Raw genomic sequence first — 12,732 nt, forward strand, 5'->3', positions numbered from 1 at the left:
TAAGGTATAAATTCATTGACATAGTACTAAAGACTCATTTGTCTATTGCCTCACTCTCAAACTTCATTCTTTCCTTCAACCAATAGTTTTTAAACAATTATTTACTGAGTATCTACTATGTGCCATGCCCTTTGTTAAGTGCTAGGAATATAAAAGAGAGAGAGAGAATTCCTGATAGCATAGAGTTTAGACTCTAAAAATAGATACAGATATTTAACTAAACAAATGGTTAATTGTGTATACTGTATAGGTGGGTCAAGGGCTCCAAAGGTTATCACAGGTTGCAATAAGGGCACAAAACAGAGAAGCTAATCTGAGGGGTAAAAAATTTGTCCTTACATAAGTGCCATTTAAGCTAAGACCTGAAGAAAAAGTAATTGTCCAGGCAAATTTTCAGGGTAATGAAGAGGGACAGGTGACAATATATATGAAGGCTCAAGGAAAAAAGGACCTGGCACATTAGAGGAAAATTTTAAAAAGGTCATGATACAGGAAGTGGCTGAATGAGACTACAGAAGTAGATTGGGGGCGGGGGGGCATAGATCAGAGAAGGCTTGTCTTGTAAACCAATACAGACCTTTGCCCTAAGAGCAAGGAAAAACCGCATTTGAAGTGCTTGTGTGAAATATTCGTATATGTGCTCTTTAAAAATCATTCTGGCTGTTTGCATGGGGGAAAAAAAAACTGACAGATGCAGGAATGAAAGCCAAGCTATTACTGTTAGAAGGCTAATGCAATGGCTTAGGCTAGAAAAGATGGTAGGGAAAAAAAGAAAGGAGCAATTAAAAGAGAGAAGGAGGGAACAAGGAAAGGAGGAAAGAAAGAGAAAGAAAAGAATAAAGGAAAGTAAAGAAAGCCCTTAAACAATTTCAAAAGTCAAATGACAATTAAGAAAAAATATTTTCTACTCATGCTTGGCAAAGAGCTAATCTGTTCAATATGTAATGAACTTCTACAAATCAATAAGAAAAAGACAACTCAATTTTTTAAATGGAAAAATGATACATGATTCATAAAAAAGAAATACAAATGTCATAAACATATTAAAAGATATTTTTAATAAGAGAATTAAAAATTAAATGACATTGAGATATTTTTCACCTAAAATATTGGCAACATTGAGGACTCAACTAAATCCTAGTTTGGTAGTTTAGGTGTCACCTGACAAAATAGTTAAATAGAGTTTCTACCCCATATTTTATATTCTGTTCATAGATACTCACATTGTATTCTCTCATAAAAGACATTTTTTAAATGCTGCTGTAAAGAAATATTATTTAATTTGGCTTAACCCAATGTTGCAGGTTGAGTCTCCAAAAACAGACTTTAAAATGGAGAGTTGCATGCAGGAAGCTTATTGTGAAGTAATCACCCTTTAAGGTCTGGAACCAAGGATACAAGGTACTGTTACAGAACTGCATTCACTAGGATAAGAGGATCCCAGACTAGCAAAGCCAGGGGGTAGCACTGAACCCTCAGAGGAAATATAGGTATAATTACCATAACGGGCAGAAAGGTCAGATGGCCTGACTCACAGGGATCAATAGAGATGGCAAATAAAACATAGGGTTTCTAGGGGAAAGATAAGTGAACAGCCAACGAGGATAATCCTTAATTTGTATAACCAAAGGAGATCATGAATAGATGAGCAGAAGGCGGCATGAAGTCAGCCCTCCCAAAGGAAAGTCATGATTCTTTGCCCAATTTCCAGACCTGAGCCAATTCTCAGACCCAGAACTTACTGAACAAGAGGCTGGGTCTACACAAGGAAGAATGTGAAATACTTTAGCAGGTGTATACAGTAGTAATTTCCCAACCCTTCCCCCAAGGGACTATAGCAATTCACTCAGCTAACAGTACCCCCCCAAAAAGAGAATACTCATACCGCTTAACGGCTGTAGTACACAGGGTCTGAGTCAATGCTTATACCTGGTGGTGCAAAGTGTCATCATAGAGATGGAGTAGCAAATGGAGTCTTGGCCTAGGTCTGTCTCAGGGTTTGCATTCACATGAGAATGACAACCATATTAATTCATAGTCTTGACCTAGGCCTATAATGTTCCAGCTCTCTGTTATAATGAAAACACCTGGACATTCTACCTAACATCACATTAATCTACATATTGATATATTATATAAACCAGACCTGATTCGCAAGAAGACACAAGTATTCTGGGGGTGTAGTAGGATTCATGTGCTCCAGGGGGTAGGAGATAAACCCTACGAAGATTCAAGGGCTTATCTCATCAGTATAAATTTAGAGGTCTGGTGGTCTGGCTCATATTCAACCATTCTCCTCCAATTAAAGAGCAAGTTATTCACCTTGCATCTCTTACCACTAAGAAAAAAAGCACAACACTTGGTAGGCCAATTTGGGGTTTAAATGTAGCATATTCTACATTTGGAATATAGCACCAACCCATTTACTGGGTGATGATAGAAGACTGCAAGATTTGAGTTGGAGGTATCACCCAGTTCCTGTAGTTGACCAACCCAATGCTGCCACATGGGTGCATGAACAGAGAGTCAATGGTGGCAAGCATCGAGGGCGTTCAGTCATGGCCCAACAGCACAGGCTCCCTCTGGCCAAGGCTGATTGAGCTACTACATCGTGGACTGTCCAGCAGGTCAAGAACACAGATGAAATGGTAAGCCTCCAATACAGAACCATCCCTCAAGGAGACCAACAAGCCTTGATATGAAATTGATTACATCAGATCCCTTCCACCCCAGAAAGGGCAATGATTTATTCTAATTAGGATTGACAAGTATCGCAGTTATGGGTTGAGATCCATCATAACATTGCCTCAGGTCAAGGGAGTCATTTTATATCACAGGAAATACACTGGTGAGCCCATGAGAATAAAATCCCTTGGTCTAACACAGACTTCAGTATCCAAAGGTGCTGACCCAATAGACCAATGGAATGGCTTCTTGAAGACACAGCTAGGGACCAGTTTGGAGATGACACCATATGAGGAGACAGAGCACTATCCTTCAGGTTGTAATATACTCATTAAACATATGGCCTTTATTTGGTGCTGTGTCTCCAGCAGGTAAAATATATGATAACAAAGGGGTAGAAGTAGGAGTTGTCCTGCTCACCATCACTCCAGTAACCCACTGCAGGAATCTGTGCTTCCTATCCCTGAATCCCTAGGCCCTGTGGCTCTAGAGATCCTGCTTCTCAGTGGGAACTCAGTTCCACCAGAGGATACTTTAAGAGTCCCGCTGAACTTAAAGCTATGGTGCTGCCTGGACACTTTGTGTTCCTTGTGCCAATAGATCAGCAAAGGGAAGTTATTATCCTGGCAGGGTAATTAAACTTGGGCATCACAAGGATGAAGGGCTATTGCTACATAGAAAAATATTTGATACTCAGATGATCCACAGGGCATCCCTTGATATTCCCATGCCCAAATGCAAGTCTAAAAGGGTAAATTCAAGAACTTTGGTCTGATAAAGATACGGTAATCAGAGGCTCGGACTGTCCAGAATTGAGGGTTTGGGTCATGCCAGCAGTCAGGTGATCCAGAACTGGAGACACAATAGATAGAGAAGAGGAAAAAAAAGAATGGAGGGTAAAAGTAGAAGATAATATCACTTTTGATCTCAGGATCAATTGGAGCAAAAGGAAGTACAGTGTATATTTTTCCAGAAATTGTGACCAACCAAAATCCTGGAGAAGCTACACTTGTACAAAGTGAGCTTCATGTGAGAAGCAGGTGGATTTCATCAGCACAAGGGGCAGACTTTATCAGGCACTCTTGATGCCCCACCCACATCCCTTTACTCCATTGGCGTCCACATCCCTCGGCTGTTGTAATTGCTGTTAACGGCTCACATTTGCCCCTCTCTCTTGAGAATTGCCCTTGGACAGCAGGAGTTGCCTTCCCTGCCCCTCGCCCCCACACTGTTAGGCACCTCAGAAACCCCAGCTGGAATCACCTCACAGCTAATAACTGCCTAATACCACGACACAAAAGGTTGGACTTCTTTCCTGAAGGCCTAATCAACTTTTTGGTGGAATTAATACTCCAGAGCAATTAATAATCCAGAGCTCCTGGTGGGATTGCCTGAAGCTAGATTTCAGCTGAGACCACATTTTTGCTTAACTTTCTCCCCCACTCCTATCCTGATTCCCTTACACCTTTTCTCCTGAGAGCAGTCCCACAATAAATCACTTGCATAAGGATACCCATCTCAGGCTCTACTTCTAGGGAAACCAAACCAAGTCATAGTGCCTCAGTTTCCTCACCTATACCTATTATTATTATTATCCCCTTGCTACAGACAAGAAAACTGAAGATTGAATATTATAAAATGTTTAGAGCATGCCTGACATTAATTGCTCAATAGGTGTTAGCTGCTACTAATACTATTTTCCACAAACTTTATGGAAAAAAAAAAATATGCACTTGCAAACTTTTGTGTGGTCCGTTATGACACACGTATGAGAATCATTATCTTCTAGTAGGTTTAAAAAAGAAATTGTCTATCTCATTTGTTTCTCATAGAGAGGGTTTTAAAAAATGTTCATGTCTCCAGATTCTTTCTACGGTACTATATAGACCTAACTCTAAGTACTAGTTTTGATACTTGTGTCCCATTCACCCAACATCTATTCCCATAAGAGACCAGAACTAATCAAGGGCTAAGATTCCTCCTGTTTTCCAAACTTTCAATAAACTTAATTTTGTCTTAAATAGTTTTGATTTAGGTATATATAAATAGTAATCTGGAAATAAGATAAACACAGAGTGAGAACAATAATAAAGCCAAATAACATTCTATAATGTTGTCCACCTAATCCTAAGAAATAAATCTCAGTACCCAAAAGGGATTACCTTTGAAACTGTGCCTCAAAAGTAAACTTACCCATTCCTCAAGAGACAAGAGTCTACATTCCCTTACTGAACACTTACAATATGGCATACTTACCTGCTGTACATTTCTGTGTAATAAACTACTCCAAATAAGACTAGCTTAAAATAACACTCACTTTATTTGCTTATGGTTCTGTGGATCAACAGTCTGTACTGAGTTCAACTGGACATTTCTTCTACTCATCTAACATGGAATTATTCTGTGGCTACAGGAATATATAGACTTAATTGGGTTGGGTGGGCTAAGATGGCTCCCCTTCCAAGGCTGGTGGCTGGCGGTAGCTGGTGGTAGCTGGTGGTGGCTGTCGGTGGGGCCTCTCTGTTCTCTCACTCTCAAAAGGCCTTCTTCATGTGGAAGTCAAAGGGTTTCAAGAGGATAAAAACAAAAGCTCTGGCTGGCCAGTTAGCTCAGTTGGTTGGAGCGCGTTATTGGTAAAACCAAGGGTTCGGACCCCTGTACTGGTCAGCTGCCAAAAAATAAAAATTGAAAGAAAAAAAAGAACAAAAGCTCAAGTCTTCCTGATGCCTAAACATAGAAGCACCACAACACCATTTCGACTACATTCTATTAGTCAAAGTAAGTTCAAAGGCCAGCCCAGACTCAAGTGGGAGTTGGTGGGGTGGATGGGTAGAGGAGATTACACTGTACATCTTGATGGAAGGAATAGCAAAGTCATGTTACAAAGAAGCATGACTATAGGTATGGAAGGAATTGTTTTGGCTATTTTTGCAAACAATCATCCACTCTAAGCTCTATGCGGCTGTTTTACATATATTCACTATGTTATTTATCCTCATAACAATGGTATAGGATAATGATTTTCAGTTCCACTTCACAAATGCAGAAACTGTCAATCAGGTTTGGGTTCTCATTTTTGTTTCTGCATTATTTTATTACAATCTCCTCTAGCCAATAGTTTCAATAAAATTGACCACTTTTTATTTATATTAATCACTTTAAAAGTAGAAAGTAGAATAATAAATAAAGCTTTGCGAACAAAGATGTAAAGAGAAATGTAACACTAATTACACATCACCTCATTATCCCATCTGTGGTCCCAGGTCAAACTATTCTCACAGTCTGGGCCTTCTTTTATCAAAATGAATAGTTGACAGAATTGAGGTATTAATAACTGCTTGACTATGACTGGGCTGGGCTTGGCTCAGTTCCAAGGCTCCAGTTCAAGGGAGCATCAAAGGATGAAGGTTGTTTGTTCATGTCATCTAAATGAGTGGTTTTCAGCTGAAGCTCATGACACATTAATGCGCAATGTCATCAATTTAGGGAGCTACCACTCACATTTCTTACATAAAATGCAATACATTACGATAGAGTGAAAACTACCTGTGTGTATAACATGGAATAAAGATAAGCATTTTTCCATGAAATTTTATTTTAATTATATATATGCATGTTTATGTGTATGTATGGAGTCAGGATGTAAAATGTACTTTTGACAATGGTTTTGTAGTCAATAAACGTTAAAGCCACCAATCTAAATAGGAAAGATGTGATGCCATCAGAACACTTACGGGCTATGATTAGAGCTCAGATATTTAATAATATAACCCCTCTATCTCCCATCAACCAGAAAAGGCTAGCTCTTCAATGATACTAAGTTCACTGGATTTTATCCTTCTAAAATCCAATTTTTGGAGCAGGGACCTCATAATTATCAGCTTAGATCATTAATAGTATTTATTTGGCTGTAAGCTTACTTACTAAGCTAAGCCTAATTCAACTAATATTAGAAACAAAACCTTCTTATAGCCAGGACTAACTAGCTGATGTAACATTACCTAAGAAACATTATGCATTTGAAATCATATCAGAATGAATATTTAACCTCAAACTCAGTGATTAGATTTATATTAAATGTTTGCCCAAAAGAAGACAATCACAATATTTTGTTTGAAATTCCTGTACAGATGCTGAAACCAATGCTCCTTTTTCTTTATCGTTCAAGATGAAATAACCTCTTAGAAAGTGTAAAAGGCTCTGAGTAACTCCTGAATGGTCAAAATGAACATCACAGAGCCTGGGTACTAAAATCCTTTCAGTTTTATTAAGATAATTTTTACTTATTTTATGTTTTTATTGATTTTCCAACCATAAAACATTTGAGGCAGAAAATTACTAAAAGAAGTTGCAGTTAGAGGCAAGCATAATGATAGCAATATAAATGGTAGCTAACGACCCAGTGAGTTAAGAGATAGGAAAACTATCAAACCTTTGACAAGATACCAAACATATAGCAGTCTATGGTTATTTAATATAAGCACCAGTGTAGCCCTTTCTGATGCTATTTTTAATTGCATTTTTTTTAAAATTTCATATTCTAATAGTTTCATTGCTGGTTTATAGAAGTAAATTTTACTTTTACATACTGACTTAATATCCAACAATGTAGCTAAATTTACTCTAAAATTTAGTTGTAGAGTCTTTTGGATTTCATGTTTCCAACCATGTTATCTGAGTATAATGACTATTTTATTTTTTTCTTCCCAATACCTAAACCATTTTTTTCTTGCCTTATTTCCCTGGCTAGGACCTAATATAAATGAATTAAATAGAAGTGGTGATACAGAGTATCTCCTTGTCTCTTTCTTTATATCAGAGAAGAAGATTTCAATATTTTACCATTACAAATGATGTTTGCCACAGACTTTTTAACAAATATTCATCATTAAATTAAGGAAGTTCCCTTCTCTTTAGTTTGCTGAAAGTTTTTTACTGTGTTTGGGTGAAATTTTATTAAATGCTTCTTTCTCCCTATTCACATAACTACATGATTTTTGTCTTTTATTTTGTTATTGCAGAGAATTACATCAACTGATATTTCAAATGCTAACCCAATCCATATAACAAAAATCAGAAATGAAAAAAGGAGACATTACAGCTAACACTACAGAAATACAAAGAATCATTAAGTCTATTATGAATGACTACACACCAACAAATTAGAAAATCTGGAGGAAAAGGAAAAATTTCTGGACACATACAACCTACTAAGACTGGACCAAGAAGAAACAGAAAACCTGAACAGATCCAATAATGACTAACAAGATTGAATCAGTAATCAGCAGTCTTGCAACAAAGAAAAGCCCAAAACCAAATCACTTCCCTGATGAATTCCACCAAACTTTTAAAGAAGAATTAATAGCAATTCTTCTCAAACTATTCCAAAATATTGAAGGAGAAGGTATTCTATAAAACTCATTGTATGAGGCTAGCATCCCCCTGATACCAAAATAAGACAAGGACACAACAGAAAAGAAAATTACAGGCCAATATCCCTGATTATTAACATAGATGCAAAAATTCTCAACAAAATACTAGCAAACACAATTCAAAAGCACATCATAAAGATTATACACCATGATCAAGTGGGATTTATCCCAGGGATGCAAGGATGGTTCAACATACAAATTAATAAATGTGATACAACACATCAACAAAATGAAGGATGAAAACCCCATGATTATCTCAGTAGATGCAGAAAAAGCATTTGGTAAAATTCAACATCCTTTCATGATAAAAACTCTCAACAAATTAGGTATGGAAGGAGAGTAACTCAAAACAATAAAGGCCACATATGCAAATCCACCACTAATATCATCATCCTGATGTCCACTCCTATTTAACATAGTACTGGAAGTTCTAGCCAGAGCAATTACACAAGGGAAAGAAATTGAAGACATACAAATTGGAAAAGAACAAGTCATATTGTCCCTGTTTACAGAGGACATCATCATACAGACAGAAAAACCTAAAGACTCTGTCAAAAAACCCTAAGAACTGATATACAAATTCAATAAAGTTGCAGGCTACAAAATCAACATACAAAAATCAGTAGCATTTCTATACACCAGAACAAACTATCAGAAAAAGAAATCAAGAAAGCAATCCCATTTACAATAGCTACCAAAAAAATATAACACCTAGGAATAAATTTAACCAAGGAGGTGAAAGATCTCTACAATGAAAACTAAAAAACACTGACAAAAGAAATTAAAGAGGACACAAAAAAATGGAAAGACATTCTGTGTTCATGGATTGTAAGAATTAATATTGTCAAAATGGCCATACTATCCAAAGTGATCTACAGATTCAATGCAATCCCTGTGAAAATATCAATGGCATTCTTCATAGAAATAGAAAAAAAGCCTAAAATTCATATGGAACCACAAAAGACCACGAATATCCAAAGCAATCCTGAGCAAAAAGAACAAAGAGGGAGGCATTACACTACCTGACCTCAAAATATACTACAAAGCTACAATAATCAAAACAGCATAGTACTGGCATAAAAATAGACACATGGACCAGTGGAGCAAAATAGAGAACCCAGAAATAAACCCACATATTTAGAGCCAACTTATCTGTGACAAAGGTGGCAAAAACATACATTGGGGAAAGGAAAGCCTCTTCAGTAAATGGTGCTGTGAAAACCATATGCAGAAGAATGAAACTAGACCCCTATTTCACACCAATTACCAAAATCAACTCAAAATGGATTGAAGACTTGAATATAAGACCTGAAACTATAAAAGTACTAGAAGAAATCACAAGGGAAACACTCCAGAACATTGGTCTGAGCAAAAACTTTATGAGGACTTCTAAAGCACCAGCAACAAAAGGAACAGTAGACAAATGAAGATACATCAAACTAAGAAGCTTCTGCATAGCAAAAGAAACAATCAACAGAGCAAAGAAGCAACCAGCAGAGTGGGAAAAAATATTGGCAAACTATGCATCCATCAAGGGATTAATGTCTAGAATCTGCAAGGAACTTAAACAACTCAACAGCAAAAAACAAATAATCCAACTAAAAAGTGGACAAATGATCTGAATAGATGTTTCTCAAAGAGATATACAAATGGCCAGCAAGTATATAAAAAAATGCTCAACATCACTAATATCAGGGAAATGCAAATCAAAACCACAATAGATATCATCTCACCACAGTTAGAGTGTCTATTACCAAAAAGACCAAAAATAACAAATGCTGGTGAGTATATGGAGAAAGGGGAACTCTTATACACAGTTGGTGGGAATGTAAATTAGTACAGCCATTGTGAAAAACTGTATGGAGGTTCCTCAAAAAACTAAAAGTAGAACTACCATATGATGCAGCAATCCACTACTGGGTATTTATCCAAAGGAAAGAAAATTAGCACATCAAAGATACCTGCACCCCATGTTTATTGCAGCATTATTCACAATAGCCAAGATATGGAATCAACCATCGACAGATGAATGGATAAAGAAAATATGGTATATGTACACAGTGGAATACTACTCGGCCATGAAAAAGAATGAACACTCTCATTTGTGACAACATAGATGAGTCTAGAAAACATTATGTTAAGTGAAACAGGTCAGGCACAGTAACATAAATACCATATGTACTCACTCATTATGTGGGAGCTAAAAAAAAAATAGTTGAACTTTTAGAAGTAGAGGATAGAACTATGGTTACTAGAGGTTGGGAAGGGAACAAGAGAAAGGGGATAGTGAGAGGTTGGTTTATGGGCACAAAATTACAGCTAGATAGGAAAAATAAGTTTTAGTGGTGTACAGTGCTATACTGCTACATAGTGCTAGGCATCTATAATTAACAATAATTTATTAAATATTCTCAAATGCCTAGGAGCTTAAATGTTCTCATCACAAGAAATGATAAATTTTTGCAATGATGAATTTACTTACTACCCTGATTTGATCACTACACATTGTATATATTTATTGAAATATAACTCCATACCCCATAAATATGTATGCAATATGTCTCAATAAATAAAATCTTAAAATGCTAAACTTACCTTATAATCCAGGAATAAACCAAATTGGCTTGTGACATATTATGTTTTTTAAGCTGCTAGATTCTATTTGCTAATAATTTGTTTAAGATTTTATGCATCTTTGTCTATGAAAGAAATTAGTCTGTAATTTTCCTTTACTATTATGTCTTTGTCAATTTTATATCAAGCATGGATGATGAGGAGGTTGTAGAGGAAATGGAATCCTTATACTTACACTGCTGAGAGTATAGCCACTTTGAAAAATTGTTTGGTAATACCTTCTCATGCTGATAACATACTTATCCTGTGATCTCCCAATTTTACTCCTAGTAATATCCAAATAGGAATGAATATGCATATGTACCAGAAGACATGTTCAAATATGATCATAACAGTATTATTTGTATAGCATAAAACTGGTAAAAAAATAAAAATAAAAAAAAAAGACACAATGATTCATCAGTAGCAGAATGGATAAATAAATTGTGGTACTAATTCAATGGAATATTCCACAACAATTAAAAGTAAGAAATTATTTCTATACATATCATCATGGATGTTTCTCACAAATATAATGTTGATCAAAAGAAGTCAGACTAAAATTAAAATATACACTGAATGATGCTGTTTATATAAAGTTCAAAAACAGGCAAAACAGATCTAGGATAGGAATTCAGGACACTGGCTACCTTGGAGAGGGAATTAGTCACTTGGAAAGGGCATAAGTGGGGGAGAGAGAGCTCCTGAATTACTCATAATGTCCTAATTATTGATTAGAGTAACATTTTCACTTTGTGAAAATTCATGGAGCTATATGTTTATATTTACTATGTTTTTCTTTATGTATATTATACATCAATAGACATTTTTATAAAAGAGAGTATTAGGTAAAAGTAATAAAAAATGTGATCATGCATTTTATGTCTATGGTGATATATTATATAGCATAACATTGGAGGTGTGTTAGTTCAGGTCCTACAAGAAGCAACTGCCAAGACAGGATTAAACATGCAAGGATTTTATGTGGGGAAATGCATATGTGAAAGAAATTGAGGAGGGACCCAGTATGGCTGAGAGAACCATCAGACCACCATGTATGTCTGTACTGAGTGAAGGAGGAAAGCAAGAGTGGGTGGAAGCATCCTCCATTATGGCATCGTCTAAGGAGGGATCAACAAGGCCATTGGGAAGTTGCATGACTCCCAGGAATAGGCCTTCCTTATTACCCCTACCATGCACAGTCATTGGCAAATGCAGCAACAGATTTCAAGCACAGCAGCTGGGCCCTTTAGTCAATCACACTCCCTGAGGTTAGAGGCCCACAGTGAGTATTCTTATGGCTCCCAAGATGTTTCGGCATTGTATTTTCTTTTTCCTATTAAAATTAAATTCTTTTTATTTTTAGTTTTTAATATTTGTATTGTTTTTAAATTTACATACAGTAAAGTTAACTCTTTTTGGTGTATATTTCTATGAGTTTTGACAGATGCATGTCTATAGTCATATAGCTATAACCCCAATTGAGATATATATCAGTTTCCTCACACTAAAAATTCCCTCATGGTGCACCTTTGAAGTCAACCTCTCACCCCCTGGCAATCACTGATCTCTTTTCCATTGTATAATTTTTCTAGAAGACTATAAATGGAATTATATATTATGTAGCTTGTTGAGCATTAATACATTTGATATGAATTCATATTCTTGTATGCATCAATAAGTCATTCATTTTTTATAGCTGAGCAGTATTCCACTGTATGAAAGTAGCACAACTTCTTTGGATAAAAAAGTTCATCAGATGAGAATGTTTGGTGCAAGTATGATAAAAGCCACTATAAATATTTGCATATTTGTTTTGTATAGACAAGTGTTCCTTTCTCTTGCGTGAATACCTAGAAGAATACTTGCTGGGTCATGTTGTAAGAGTATGTTTAATGTTAAAGAAACTGCCACAGTTTTCCAAAGTGGCTGTACCATTTTTGCATTTCCACCAGCAGTGTATGAGAGTTCTAGATGTTCCACATTCTTATCATCACTTGGT

The sequence above is a fragment of the Cynocephalus volans genome, chromosome 9 (assembly GCF_027409185.1).
Source record: "Cynocephalus volans isolate mCynVol1 chromosome 9, mCynVol1.pri, whole genome shotgun sequence".
NCBI lineage: Eukaryota > Metazoa > Chordata > Mammalia > Dermoptera > Cynocephalidae > Cynocephalus > Cynocephalus volans.